The following is a 14,333-nucleotide window of genomic DNA, read 5'->3' as shown; positions in this document are numbered from 1 at the left end:
CGATCCTTCATTGCAGCTAGGAAAAGAGAAAAGAGGAGAAAGAGAGGTCCAGGAAAAACCTAGGAGGACCCAGCACTGAAGACCAAGAAGTGCTATCTGCAGGACAGCTATTCACACTGTGAACTTGTATCATGCACCACCTGCACAGAGACTCACTGGAACGATTTCAGTCAACTTAAACAGCAAACAGCTTTTTGCTGTTAGAAACTCAGCATTACACTTCTAAAGCAATTCTTCTGCCAAATTTGTTGCTCGTAACACTAGGTTTTCTTACACATCATTTAACCTGAATTACACTAAGCAACTTACTTGTATACGTTTTCCTCAGTGTAATTCTTAATCTTTATATATAAAGTTTTCTTGTGAACATAAGTATATATAATAAATATTTAAACATATATAATAAATATATGAAGTTGTCTTGTGAACACACAAGTTCATTGCTAGAACCAAGCACAATCCCATCTTCCCCTCTTCTATACACACAGACACTGTGATCTACCCAATTAAGTAAGTAATTAAGTTCTCTATGTCAGTATTTAGGCTCCATTTCTGACATATAACTGTGAAACAGAACCAAAAGAGTAAGAGCAGCAATGGTACACACTGCTCAACAGTGATAACCACGTAATTTTACAATAGAAAATGCAGATGTGCATCTTGTGCTGTGCGTGTTTGCTGCAGGCTCTGAAGGCAAGGGAAGGCAGACACAGAAAGCAACCCCCAGCACCATCACACTCCACAGGACTGTCACGCACTGGCAGCCTCACAGAGCTGCAGTATGGGAGCTGGGATATGGGTATGTGGCATGGGAGTCAAAAAGCCGCTCAGCCGAGCATGTTGAGATTATTTTCATTAAAATAATTTCGAAGTCTGTGAAGTTTCTCCCAAACGTGGCATTTATCCCAGAATCTCCTTTTAAACACGACTGTTCCCTTTCAGATTTTGACAGCTCTGGAAGGGTAAGGGGGAGCCTCCTAACCTAGGGGCTGTCACATTGTGTCTCAAAGCCTAGAGAAGTGGCTTTTTCATTCCTATTTTCCTACCAGAGTCCCCCTGCAGAAGGCTCAGCTTACTAACACCTTGCATATACATTTTTGTGTTGCCTCCCAGTACTGCAGGCAGTGCCCAGCCTGCAGAGCAGTCACCACTGAAGGATTAAGGGGCTGGAGCCAACCTAAAGCCCAGCACTGTCAGTGCCCCATCTCCCTGTTCCCCCCTTTCCCCCCAGATTCTCACCCCTGCCTTTGACACCTCATACCCACCCTAGTGCTCACTCAACCCTCTCTTGTTTTAATTCAACTTATTAAAGAGAGTTAATTCAGTCGAGCTGGGGGGGAGAGCTTTTCTGCTGCAATTCACAGTGAATTGCACAAGTCCAGCAAGCAGCAGGGCTTACACAAGAGAGGATGGGGCAGGACCACATGACCCAGGAGGGAAGAGCAGGATATCCCCTCTAACTCGGTTGTAATGTACAGCCCAAATATTTAAATTGAATGGAAATCAGAGTCCTAGAGAGGAGTGACTGTATTAAAGAGGCGATTATATTTATTGGAACGGTGACATGCAGACTTCTTATTTGACAGGGTTCTTAAATAGGATTACAGGGCTTTAATTTGGTTCTTTAAATTGGTTTTGGAGAGAGAGAGAGAAACACAGAAAAAGTTCAGAGAGAGGGTGGAATAACCTTGGCAAAAGTACACTACATTATTCCATGTCAACTATAATAGCTTCCCCAGCACAAATATATGCTAGTACACATTCTTCAAGTTAACTAATAAACAGAAGAGCTATAAAAAATAATTACTTACACCATGTATTTGCACATTGCAACCAGTAATTCTGTAGCTTTAGTTTCATCCTCAAACTACACTTATATTGACAAGCAACAGTGGCAGCACTGTATAACACAAAAGGGGTAAACAAATGACCTTTATCTAACTTTATTAAGGTAATAAAGTAATAAAGGACAGTTTTTCTTTCCTTTTTTTTTTTTTTTTTTTTTTTTTTTTTTTTTTTTTTTTTTTTTTACTTCAAAGAGAGCTTTGTAGCTAACTACCAGCAGGGTGTGGACTGAAGCTAAAAACTTTGAAATAGGTCCCTGTGAAATCTGAAACCAAAACACAGCAGAGGTCACCTCTCTGTGAAGAACCGCCTTGTCTGTATGTGTACTATAAGCAAAGCTCTGTTAGCTCAGCCTCAGCAATAATGTAATTCAACTTAGCCCCTGGGAATAGCAACAACATCAGGTTTCTACTACAAAGATAAATTTACTGCACACAATACCTGTTACTATATATTTGCAGCATGTTTGATAGTAGCCAGACACTAGTGTTACATGGTATACCTCAAGCTATTTTTTCCTTGTTAAAGGCCATAAATATGACATTGTTATTCTTACTCTCACCATTAGCCAATGCTTTTTAGTCAACATTGCACATACATTAGTCTTATGCAACATACTAGCCAATGGTAATAGGAAAGGAAGTAATACAATAGGGGATTTTTTTTTTTTTTAATTTTGTACTGCTTTTCCCTTTTCAACCCTTTTCAACCCTTTTCAAAAAAGAAACTGATAATTTTTCCAGTAGAGAGACAGAACCTCCAGCACAGGTATTGGGACAGTAACTTTGTTCTGTCTCATGGGCTCCTGTGAAACACTTCACAGACCCAAATTTAGAGACAAGTGCCATACAGCACTCAAGGTTCTTGAGAAGGGTTGCCCATACACACACCACTCAGCTGATACATATGGGCTAGGCAGTCTATTCTTCCAGCTACAGGAAGAGACCAGGCAGACAAAGCTGCTGGCATTGGAACGTCTGGGTGAATCTGGGCTCCTGCTTGCCTTGCCAACTGAGGATGGATACGGCAATCTTCACATCTACGCAAAGACTTCCCAAAGCACAGGAATGAAATACTGATCACCCTTGCTGGACTACACTTCTCTTCTACAGAAGAAATCCCACTATGCTTCACAATCTCCACAGGCCACCTTGGGTCCATCGTTAGAAAGAGGTGTTTTCATCCAGGTGACTGGAGATTTTCATATTTAAGATAACTTGAAGGACACAAGATCCCACCTGGCAATACATTATCACTTGATTTGATTACAAACACTGACACACAATAAAACATCAGGAATGACAAGAAAACAAGAACATTTTCTGCTGACCAGAGAGCAAAAATTTCCATTTCATAAGGCATGGTGCTTGAGAAGAACTAAGCAGTCTCTGAACCTAGCCCTTAACCAGGAGCTGTCTTAGGGCTTGTAAAATTAGGGGTCCTGCTCTTTAAAAACATCTAAGTTTAAGCAAACAAACACAAAGAGCATAATGCACACACAAAAACCATTTAAAGAGGAAGCAGTATTTCAGTTTTTCCCCAAGTGCTTGGCCCACAGGAAAACATCTGATGCAAAGAGGGAACCACCCCACTCTGCCCCTCTGCCACCTAAGGGCAAATTATCCAGACATCTATAAAAAAAACCCAAAACCAACCAACCAACCTAAAAACCCCAAACAACCAAAAGAAACACCTCCCAATGTTTTACAGCTTAAATGTTTTATATAGTTAAACTGAGTTGTCTTGAGTTAATGTGCTTTATGTAATTTGATATGTTTTAACTAGGAAGCTACCTGGATTCATTTCAAGATTTTCTTTTTCTTTTTTTTTTTTTTTGAACTAACCTGTTTTTGAGCACAGACTCACTCATGCTAGCACTACACAGATGTATTCAATCTCTTTGCATGCTGCAAAAGTATTTAAAACAAGTTTGAAACAGATTAAAAAAAGGAGGGGAGGGACCCTGACTGCCAGATCACTGGGTTTGGTTTCTGCTTTTGGGTTTGGTTTTTTTTTTACTTATTTCAAAACACCTCGCATTTCAAAGGATGTGCAAGTTCTTCAGCACATTTCTCTTTTCTTTTCTGCTCAATACCAACCCCATGATTTTGATCAGGTTGATAAGGAACAGGACAAACATCTAAAGAGGGCTTTGCTGGTTACAGACATACTTGGCTTTGCAAAGCATGGTAGAAGCCATCATTAAACCATGTATCACAAGTTCTTTCTTCTTCTTCAGCTGCTCGGGATTAAATCTCTGCAATAAAAATATTTATGAAAATTTGACTGAGAGATCTACTTTGGACACTTTGTCTCAGAAGATGGAGTTTTTTGTTCCAACTCATGCACTCGCAGAGGTATCTGCCAAGCTCCCCAACTGTGTCACTCCAGTCCATAAGCCATTTAACACCGAACATGCACATGTCCTTCGAATGCCAAGTCAGTTACGTGTAAAAGACGAACAGCTCTGCACAGCCAACCCATAATAGTCAGCATATCTTGTATTCAATATTATATCCATCGATGGGAATTGGGAGGAAACAAAAAAAACCAAACAAAAAACCCCAAAACAAACCCCAAACAAAACCAAAACAAACAAACAAAAAACCCCAAACAAACAAAAAACCAAAAAACTGACACATGCCCACAAACTCTTTTACAACCTCAATAACTTTAGGAATGACAAGTTTACAAAGCCTTTGCCTGAAAATAGTTTGCCCTAAGGGGGAACAGTAGATAAGTAGAAGTGAATTAAAGAGTATGAACATCTTTGCTTTCTGCTCTGACCGCTTGGTCAAAAAAAATTTGAGTACCAGAAGAGCCCTTGCATATATTTTTAGACATATTTAGGCATTTAAAGACAGCTGCAATTGAAAGCCAAAAATCATAAGATTACTTTGAACTCTACAATTACCCCTTAACTGGGTACTCAATATAATGCTTCATACATGACCAAAATCTGAAACAGGATGATGAGCTTGTTGTGGGCACTATCACACTTTAACCATGACAACAGAAATATCTATTAAACTAGTTATTCATTTATTATGGCAGTAATGCTACATCAGAAGAGCTAATGTTGTATTCAGTTAACACAGGAATGCGTCCTGCACCTTAAATCTCAGCACCTCCACAGACACTGAAGATAATACAGCTGAAAACATTCATAACAGAATATTTGATCTGACCCTCCATGGGCTACTTATATCATGCAATCTCCAAATACAGTTTGTATGTTCCAAGAATGAAGTTGTTAGGTTTGCTTTTGGTGGTTTAGTGTACACAGGAAACATGATGCACTGTCTGGTGTATAGCAATAATTGGTATATTAAAAGACAGCTGGCTTAAATTGTGTTTTACTCTTGTTTTAGCACTGACCAGGAGACTGGAGAAATTGTTATACAATTCATGAGCTCTCCTAAAAACAGCAGTGTTTCTGAATCAGGAAAACACAAAGGTACTTGTGAGGTCAGTACTTTCGAGTCATTGTATTCGGTTCTAGACAGAGCTGGATGCACTGCCTAGCATTGTCTGCTGTTTCCGTCCCAAAATCCTATTTTCAATTTCACCTAATTTTTCATCTGTTAGGTTGAAGGTTGCCTTTGCTAAGTGTCTGCTAGATCTGAAGCATCTGAGCCAAAACACTTCTACTCTTCCTGACATCAGGGCTCCTAAGTGTACTTTCCAATGCTATAGTTTAATTTTCATTTTTAAACTAAGGATATTTTCTTTGGAAAGCACTACCCAGCTTTCAAACACTTGACTTTGTGGCCTTACTGATGCTCTTTATAAATATCAAGGGTTTTTGTATATCCATCCATAAAGACTAAAATGTCGTAGGGGTTGCTGAGGAAGTGCTGGGGTACTGATTTTTATGAAATGACTTACACTAATATCAGCAATCTCTCTGAACCGAGCCAATTTATAACCTACACTGCTCTAGAAATTATGTATTTGAATCACACAGACAACTTCAGCACCAAATTGCTCCCACAACATTCTGTGAAGACTTCTAGAGCTGTCAAAAAAAAGCCAGTCTACACTAGGAGGGGGGAATAATACATATTTCAAATTATATTTTTCTTTCCTTGTTTTGACTGTATTGCAACAATTAAGCAAGCTTTATCCATCAAGTAAGCTTTTCTATTTTGCACTCTATTTACCACCAGGACATGCACAGTTTGGGTGGTAAACCATCCTGCTCCCAGGACTGGCATTTACTGTACATCTGTAAACAAAAGATGCAGATCCACAAGGCCTCCAAACTATGTTGTATTTAGTGTAATAACTGTAGATGATATGCAGAGAAATGCTTGTTTTCTACAAGAAAAAAAAAGTATCATATACGCGTCAATAAAAAAGCTTGAGACCAGTTATTACAGGTATAGATGAAGACAACAAGCAGAGATTTTCAAAGCAATTCCAAGAATCCTCTTAGTTTGGCCAACACAGCAGACAGTTCAGCTCTTGGCTGAAGTGCCAGCTGCCAGTAACACCAGCACTGTGCGAGGTGCTCGTTCAGGGCAGCGCAGCAACAACAGCAACAGCAGCAAACTGCTGTCAACTCTATTCAGAACTGCCACGTCCTTCAGCTGGAGAAATAACTTCAGTTAGGTTGCTACTGCACAAAGGAAAAGGGATTTTCCAGCTGTTAGCTGCTGTGGGTGAAGAGAACACAATGTGAAATGCTACAAAGCAAGCTGGAGCTCTCACACCAGCCTGTGATTTACTGATCTTCACCTCAACCTGCTGACTCACGTGAAAACTGCCTCCTGCTTTGATGTCATTTGGATTTTAACACATTAAACAATACAAGGCAAGCTTAGTTTATTTCTAGCCAAGACCAGAACACTGTAAGAGACTGGGACAATGAATGAGGCTATTATAATATTTCCCTAATTAGCACTTTAACAGCTGATTGCATCCTTGTCAAGCAGAATTGACGTTATTGTCATAAGACACAAACTAAATTTAGTGTGCTTCCACAGTCGTAAATGACCAGATACCTACATTACATTCACCAAACTATAATGATCCAGTGGAGAATAAAGCAACCAGAAGCTGTCACCCTCACACTGAGTTCTGAACCTCTCAAGCCTCTTTTCATTATCCAAATGTTCAGTCAATCTGCAGAAAATCTCAATCTTTTAGCAATCAACATTTTTCAATTTACTCTAAAATTTTGAAGTGAAGCCTGCCCCTTCCCCCAGCCCAGATTAAGAGCATGCCATAACTAAAGATACTTTCTTACCTAACCAATTAATATTTGTTTGTCCTAATAGTCTGGACCGCAAATTATCCACAAAACAGCCATGTACTTGCTAGGATATCTTTAAAAGAAATCCCTCAAAATCTCATTTGTGATGATGTACAATGACGTGTGTTATCTTGAATACAGAAAGAAACGACAGTGTTTCCCCATATGCCAATTGACTAAAAGTTAATATAGAAGCCGAGTAGACTCTGTGGGCAAACAGAGCTAACTTACAATAGTAAGTTGCTCCTTAAGGTTCAAGTAGTTTTATTCATCCTCATCTGCCAAAAAATGCTACACGAAAAGACAACTACGTCTCAAGAATCCTGCCAGAAGCCACACCACCATCTACCACCATCTCTCATGGTGAATGAAAACCAGCAACAGGCATTTCAAAACATAGCTTGAAGAAAAGTCTGTGATGTAATGGGAAGCAATGCTATAAAAAAAATATAGATTGCATTATTTTAAGTCAATACCAAAACAATGACCGACTCAGTTTTTGAAACAGCAGCACTATGAAAATGCAGAATTGATTTACAAGGAAAATCATAGCCAGAGGTTACTATGGCTGCTAAAGCTACAGGACATTTTTTAAAGAAACCAAAATTTGAATCGAGTTTAAAAAAAGCTAGCAAAGGCAATTTTATGCACCATCTCAAAGTCATAAAAGTTATTCTCCTAAATTAAATTGGTCTTTTAAAAGCATTATCATTCCAACACCATCCACAGCAAGGCAAGGACATTTGCTGCAGTTGTAACTCGCAACAATGATTTTAACAAGGGAAAATCTTGTAGCCTTTTGCCTTCTTTTATTTAAGTTTTTGATCTGTAAAACATTCCCCTTACAAAAGGAAACAAACTAAGGTTGGCCTGTCTTAAAATAGTTTTCATTTTTCATCTCTTACACGTTTATTTCTCACAATTTTCTCATAAAAATAGAGTCTTATGCCAAGTCATTTGGCCCGTAACAAGTGGAGCTGAACAAAAGCAGGCGGCCCCGCGTGCAATGTCACCTCTAACATCACATGCAACAGGGACTGTTCCAGCACAGTTACACCGAGTCTGGCTCAGCTCAGCCAGCCCTGTCGAACAGCCCACGCTCATTTCATTACCAGTAAAGGGTTGCCAGAAGAGCTGCAGTACCTCTAGCTGACCGTCACGGTAAGACAGCCCCATTCACCCACATCGCTCCAGTCCAACCACTCCACAAACAGTGCAAAGCCTCTGGCATGAGAGGCACCACCCGGACCTCCTCTTTAGGTTAGATGATCATGGTGTCAGACAGCCTGACTGCAACACCCTAAAAAATCACCATTTCCTTGAATAAAAATGTCAGCTGCCTCAATCCTCAGGCAAGACTCAAGGATAATGACTGATTTAACCAAGAGACCATTAAATCCCCAGATATCCTAAAGCATAGCAGCACTCCATCTATTGGTCAGGAATTAAGGACATGCTTAATCATCATCATCATCATCGTGCACTAACCTCTGTTATTAAACGCTCAACCTCTAAACAGCCCACCCGTTCCTGCTTAGGGCTTCAGGTTCTCCCAGAGAAAATTAAGCTCAAATAACGTCTTCTGAAAAATAATGTATCACTAAAAGTGTTAACGTGACAGCACCTAAGGTTAAAACCATTCCATTAATCACACAATTATCATTTTGTTTCACTGAGAAACACATGCACTGGTTACTCAAAGTAGCATTGAGGAGCTTGTCCGATAATGGCCAAAGAGCTCACGCTGTTCCCAGAGTTGACACTTTCTTTCCCTGTAAGTACGGGATGCCACCAAGGAGGTTTGTACAATCTGTTCATACACAGTTTCCATCCAGCAAGGCCACTTCAGTGGCTGCCTGTGCAGTCCTGAGAACTCCCTGATAGAAGGCAAACCCTGGCAGGGAGGCAAAAGGGAGGCTTTCACAGCAGATCTGCTGTCAAAGAAGGCAGGTGGAGAACTGCCCCGTCTTGCACTGCTCCCCTCAAAGCCATCACCATCCCTTCCCAGCAGATCACACACAGACATACATCTGCCACACCTGCACTTTATTCCAGTCACCAGCAACTGGACCAGAAGGCAGGTGAGACAGCCTGAAGCTGCCCCAGGCACACCAAAGTGTTCTTTCAAAAGCTGAAGTCACATTTATCAGGCTTCATTCCTCCGAAACCAAAGCTCATTTAAACAGCAACTTCTCCCACACAATTCAGCAATTCCATACATTCATGCTTTTATAACCCTTGGCCAACTATTTTTTGCCCAGATATTCATTGCCATTGATTTTATCTATTTGTTTTAAAACTCAACTCCTCCACATAGTGGCATCATGCAGATGAGGCACAAGCCTACAGATTTTTCTTTTGCTTCGTATCATATCACTACCCTCCAGACATGAGTCCAGAACCTGTGAATGAAAACCAGCAGATTCAGGCTCAACCTGCCTGTAACTTAACGATGCTGAGAAAACAGAAACAGAGACAACCCAGCTACATGACAAGCTTATTGCTTTTGAGGTATATTCTACTCTCCCTACAGAGCCAGTCCAAGGCTCCCCTGCTAAAATCACATCATTTGGCCATGCAGACCCTGCCTATCCTGAAGTCTGCGGTGAACGCTGACGGATAACTCCTCTCTGAATTCCTAAATAAGCTTTATAATGAGAGATGAAAACTGACTAAAAACCGCGGAACAAACTCCCAACAGGCCCATAGTAAATCATCATTTCTGGAGCCTAAAGTTCAAGGCAGCAATCCTGAATTTCCTCCTCGCTAATACAAACACAGAGAGGCAATAATTCCAAACTGCGAGCAGAACAGGGGGGCGTGTGGCCACGGCGAGCCCACGGCAGCGAGCGCCGCGGGGCTGATGCTGGTCACGCCGGTGGGTCCGCGCTGCCGTGACCGGAATGCGTGTGCCTGCACCGGGAAAGCGCATTCCCGGGCTCTCCGCACCGCGACCCACAGCAAAGGTGGAGCCGCGCGCGGCGAAACGCGCAAAAAGCCCAAATAACATGAATTTTAAGAAGTTTCCCGAGACGCATACGGGAGCCCGGAGCCTTGCGGCGGAGCGAGGGCAGTGCGTAGTTACAGCAACCGCTCGCCAGGTTTTTATTTGATTAGCGGAGTTTCGGAGCAGAGGCGCATTATTCAAAGCCCCGTCCTCCTGCCCAGCCCAGCGCCGAGGCAGAGCGGCAGCGCTGCAGCATCTCCCCGGGCCGGAGCGCTGGCGTAGCCCCCGCGGGCGAGTCTCCCCCGCGCCCCGCGGCCGCCGCGCTCCCGCCCCGCCGCCCCATCCCGCCGCCCGCCGCGGCCCCGCGCTCCCCCCGCAGCCCCGGGGCGGCCGCGGGACCGCGGGGAGCGCTCGGGGCCTCCGGCCGCCGCCGCCGCCCCCCTTCCCCTTCCCCTTCCCCGGCCGTGGCTGCGGGGCGGCCACGGCCCCGCGCTCGGCGGCAAAGGAGGTTCCCCCCGCTCGCCCTCCCGCCCGCGCCCCGCGGGAGCGGTACCTCAGCGGGCCCGCGCCTTTGTGCTGCAGTCCATCCCCGCGCCGGCGGCGGGAGCGCCAGCACCACCGCGGGAGCGGGCGGGGAAAGGGGCGGCGCACTATGTGGCAGGAAGGGACACCTGGGCTCCTCCCCCCGCGCCCGCCCGCCCGCCGCGGATCACTATCTGGCAGCCGGCGGGGACGCGCCCGCCGCCCTTCTCCAGCCGCCCCTCGGCCGAGTTGGAAGAGCTGCCGCCCTCCCCTCGCCCTCCCCCGGCTTCCAACTTGGCCGAGGGACGGCGGCGCCGCCAGTGTCCTCCGCCCCGCCTGCCCTCCATTGTTGTCCCACGCCCCGCGCCTCGGCGGTACCTGCAGTGCGGGGCTGGAGCATCGGTCCCCGAGGGGCCGTGACGCCAGGAGATGGGGTCCTCGGTGCCCAGCGCGCTGCTGAGGTGGCAGTGGGGGGATACAGGGAGTTGTACGTGGGGACAAATGAATAAAGAAACCTCCCCCCAAACAAAACATAACACCAGAAAAAAAAACCCCTTGTTTTGAAGTGAAATTTTGAGAGATTTTTAAACAGTTGTTGGGGCTGAAAGGCAGCAGAAGGCTCCTCCAGATGGCTCATGCTGCTCAGGAAAAGGCTCTTGTGCTGAGAGCAGCCCTGGCTAAAGAAAGCTGCACAAAATGCTAAAGTCATCTTGGCAGACACTGTTCTTTGTCTTTCTTTCTCTTTCTTTCCCTTTCTTTCCCTTTCTTTCCCTTTCTTTCTCTCTCTTTCCGTAATTATTCTGCTTTGTAGCTAAATCATGCCTGTCTTGTTTCTCCACTCAAAGTTACTTATTTCTCAGTTTCAGGGCCGGTTTGGTTACATCTAAGCAGTTCTGACCAGACGTTTGAAGTCACAGAAGCAATGGGTGATAATTCTCCATTATATGCAAAAAAAAAGTCTGTATTTTAATTACATCTTTAATTATTTCTAAAACTCAGAAGTCCTGAAGTCCAACAAGTCTTCATGATTCAGGCTACAAATGGATTATAAGCAGGATCAAGGAGAAATTTTCTAAAATATGCTTGAAAGGCTTAAAAGGTCTCTTTGAAATCAGCAATACTGCTTACAGGTGTAAAATTACACACATTAACTATCTTCATGTATGTTCAGGAACAAAACCTTTTCATTCTGCATACAGATCACTTTTACAGAGCCCCTCAGGGACTGCAGTCATGGGGAAATGAGCAGGGCTGGAGTAAAGACAGGATGAAGACACTGCACGCCAGGACCCTCTTCTGATGGAGTTACCAAAGAGGCTCCAGCCTGGCTGGCTGCTGCCACCACATCAGGATAGGAGCTATAAGTCCATCATAGAAAGGTGAGCAAGGGCCCTTAGGAGCTAGAGAGGTCCTTGGAGAGGAAAGTGCTTGAGGCATCAAACTATGCAGCCATGGGGTATTTGATTTGAATAGGGAGAGGATGCAGAACATGTTTTAACTTTGCAAATGTGTACATGGCACTGAGATGGCTCCACCTGACTGGACCAGCACCACAGGAACCTGTAGGCACCAGCCACTAATAATGGGATGAGGCGGTAGAGCATCTGTTATTTAATACAAGACCTCTAACTATCTGGTGGATGTTGAAAACTAAAACTTACCTTAGGCACTGGAAGAATATATAACTACATGTGGATTGTGCTAGAGAAGGCTGAAGCAATTGGCTCTATCCAGTTTGTATATTTATTCAATTTAACACCCATGGAATTTGTGGGGCTGTTCCATCCATGTTCAACCCCTGGTTTTTATTTCCTTTCAGAAAAAATTACGGCTGTATCATGCCTTAGTAAACTTTCAACCTTGAAAAGCTGCAAAATTACAAACTTTAGGTGTGGTTTTGAAAGTGAGGATGGAATGGAATTGGTGGATCAGAACTTGCCTCAAACTTTGAGCTCTGGCTCAAACAACTGCTTGGCTAGAGATGATGCTTGGCATACAAGCAACTGGATATGAACTGGCCACACACAAATTTCATCTGGAAGTTAGAAGAGGGTTGCTAATCATTAGAGCAATTAAATTCTGCATTTTCCAAGGAGGGTATTGGAAATGGAAAATCCTACCGCTTTGAGATGAAGTTTATTAAATTCATTACACAATGAATTGTCTGCAACAGCAGGGGACAGACTTGATGTCTCAGGAGGTTGATTTGAGTGCGAAGGTGCTGCGTGACATTGATCACACACCCTGATATTTGAATTTCAGAGGCAGCAGCTGCTTATCCCAGCAGATGCCTTTCCTGTTTATTGTAGGGCGAGTTTTCTTCTCCTGGGCATGTGGATGCGTTTTACTTTAGTCCTGGAAAGATTAAGGAGCTGAGAAGTAATCATCATGATTCAGGCTATAAATGGATTACAAGCAGGATAAAGAAGAAACTTTCCTGCATGGAAAAGACTTCTCCTACTAGTTCTGGAGGTTTTGTTCCCTCTTTCAAAACAATTGCCAGGTGTTCCTGGAGAGTTACTGGCCTGGGCCAGTTCTAGGTATAGACAGACCTCTGCACTGCAGCTCCTGCAGATGATGCAGCAAATGGAGGTCTCTGCCCATGCTGCCTGTGAGTTCCTGCAGTGCCTGGGGGCTGCTGTGCATCCTTCTGTGGTTTAGGACAAGTAACATCTAGAGCAGGGAGAACACAGGAAGTGAAACCAAACCCATAGTAAGCTACAACAGCATTGTATTTTTGGAGAGTGGGTCCTCAGACATACCTCCAGCTCTGTTGCTCTCCCTGGAGCTCAGTGTTGCTCCCTGTCTGCCAAGTCAAGGAAACCCTCTCTGTGTACATCTCTCACTAAATACATCACCAAAAAAATTCACAAAAGAGGTAAAGTATTTCCTTTTCAGGGTCCCAATCTGGCAGAAATGCTTTGCCACTTTACATGGTACTGCAGCCTGTACACCCTCTGTAAAGCCATGTGTCTAATCACTGAACCTAACTGAGCTACTCATTAGAAACTTGGCCAAACCACAAACATTTGTTTCCTTGCTTTATGCCAAACTCTGAGAAAGTGGGAGGGAGTGGCATGGAGCTCATGTTAATGAGTTCTTCAATCCCCACAGAGAGATAATCAGAGCATTGCTCAGAGATTCATCAACTTTTTTTATTAGCACTTTAATGACCTACATGTTGGTTGTTTTTTTTTAAGGAGTTACTTCAGCTAAGAGCTAGATAATTCCTCATGCAGCTGTGGTTTAGGAAGCAGCTCAGGGGACACACATGCCAAAGTACTTTAGCTGTAGTTAAAAAAAAAACAAACCAAACAAAAAAAAACCCAAACCAACAAAACATATACTACAAGGTTTCCTGGGTGCCTCCCTTTTCAATCAAGGGCATTATGTCCTCAGTCTGTCTCTTCTGGGTTACGTGGAGGGGGTGTTGGTTTCTTTTGCAATCTTTGCAGCTTCATGAGCCATACAGCTAAGTGCCAAACGCTGATGGTACTGTATGTTCCCCACGGACAAAGGACTGCAACAGTTCTCTGACCCTGGTCACCGTGGGAGGCAGGTTCCCTCGGGAGGGATGAAAGGCATTTCCAGGGACCGGCATAGATCCTTCAGAGCACTCCTGCTTCAGATGGCTCTATGAGGATCAAAGTTGCTAAATGCTGAGGGCTGGAACCTTTTCCAAATTGCTTCAGGGTGAACCTCTAACAAGGGATTCCCCGGTGCCTGCTGAGGAGTCTGTGGCCCTGCACACGTGGTGGGAAC

The 14,333-nt window shown here is 43.8% G+C and overlaps 1 protein-coding gene across 4 annotated transcripts in view; it reads right to left on the bottom strand.

The window, feature by feature from the left end:
• Positions 1-10,675, bottom strand: part of ADD3 (adducin 3) — a 100,002-nt gene extending 89,327 nt beyond the window's left edge. For 3 of the 4 annotated variants that reach the window (XM_027885736.1, XM_027885731.1, XM_027885737.1), the window contains exon 1: positions 10,603-10,675. The gene's annotated coding sequence lies outside the window, so the exon portion shown is untranslated. The remainder of the gene's footprint in view (positions 1-10,602) is intronic. The other variant, XM_027885734.1, reaches the window with a different exon arrangement.
• Between the last annotated feature and the right edge of the window lie 3,658 nt (positions 10,676-14,333).

Source organism: Empidonax traillii, unplaced genomic scaffold (genome assembly GCF_003031625.1).
Source record: "Empidonax traillii isolate 1590-97213 ecotype Southwest subspecies unplaced genomic scaffold, ASM303162v1 scaffold171:size1303362, whole genome shotgun sequence".
Lineage (NCBI taxonomy): Eukaryota > Metazoa > Chordata > Aves > Passeriformes > Tyrannidae > Empidonax > Empidonax traillii.
The sequence above is the reverse complement of the archived record's forward strand: the minus strand, read 5'-3'. Positions and strand labels throughout refer to the sequence as shown.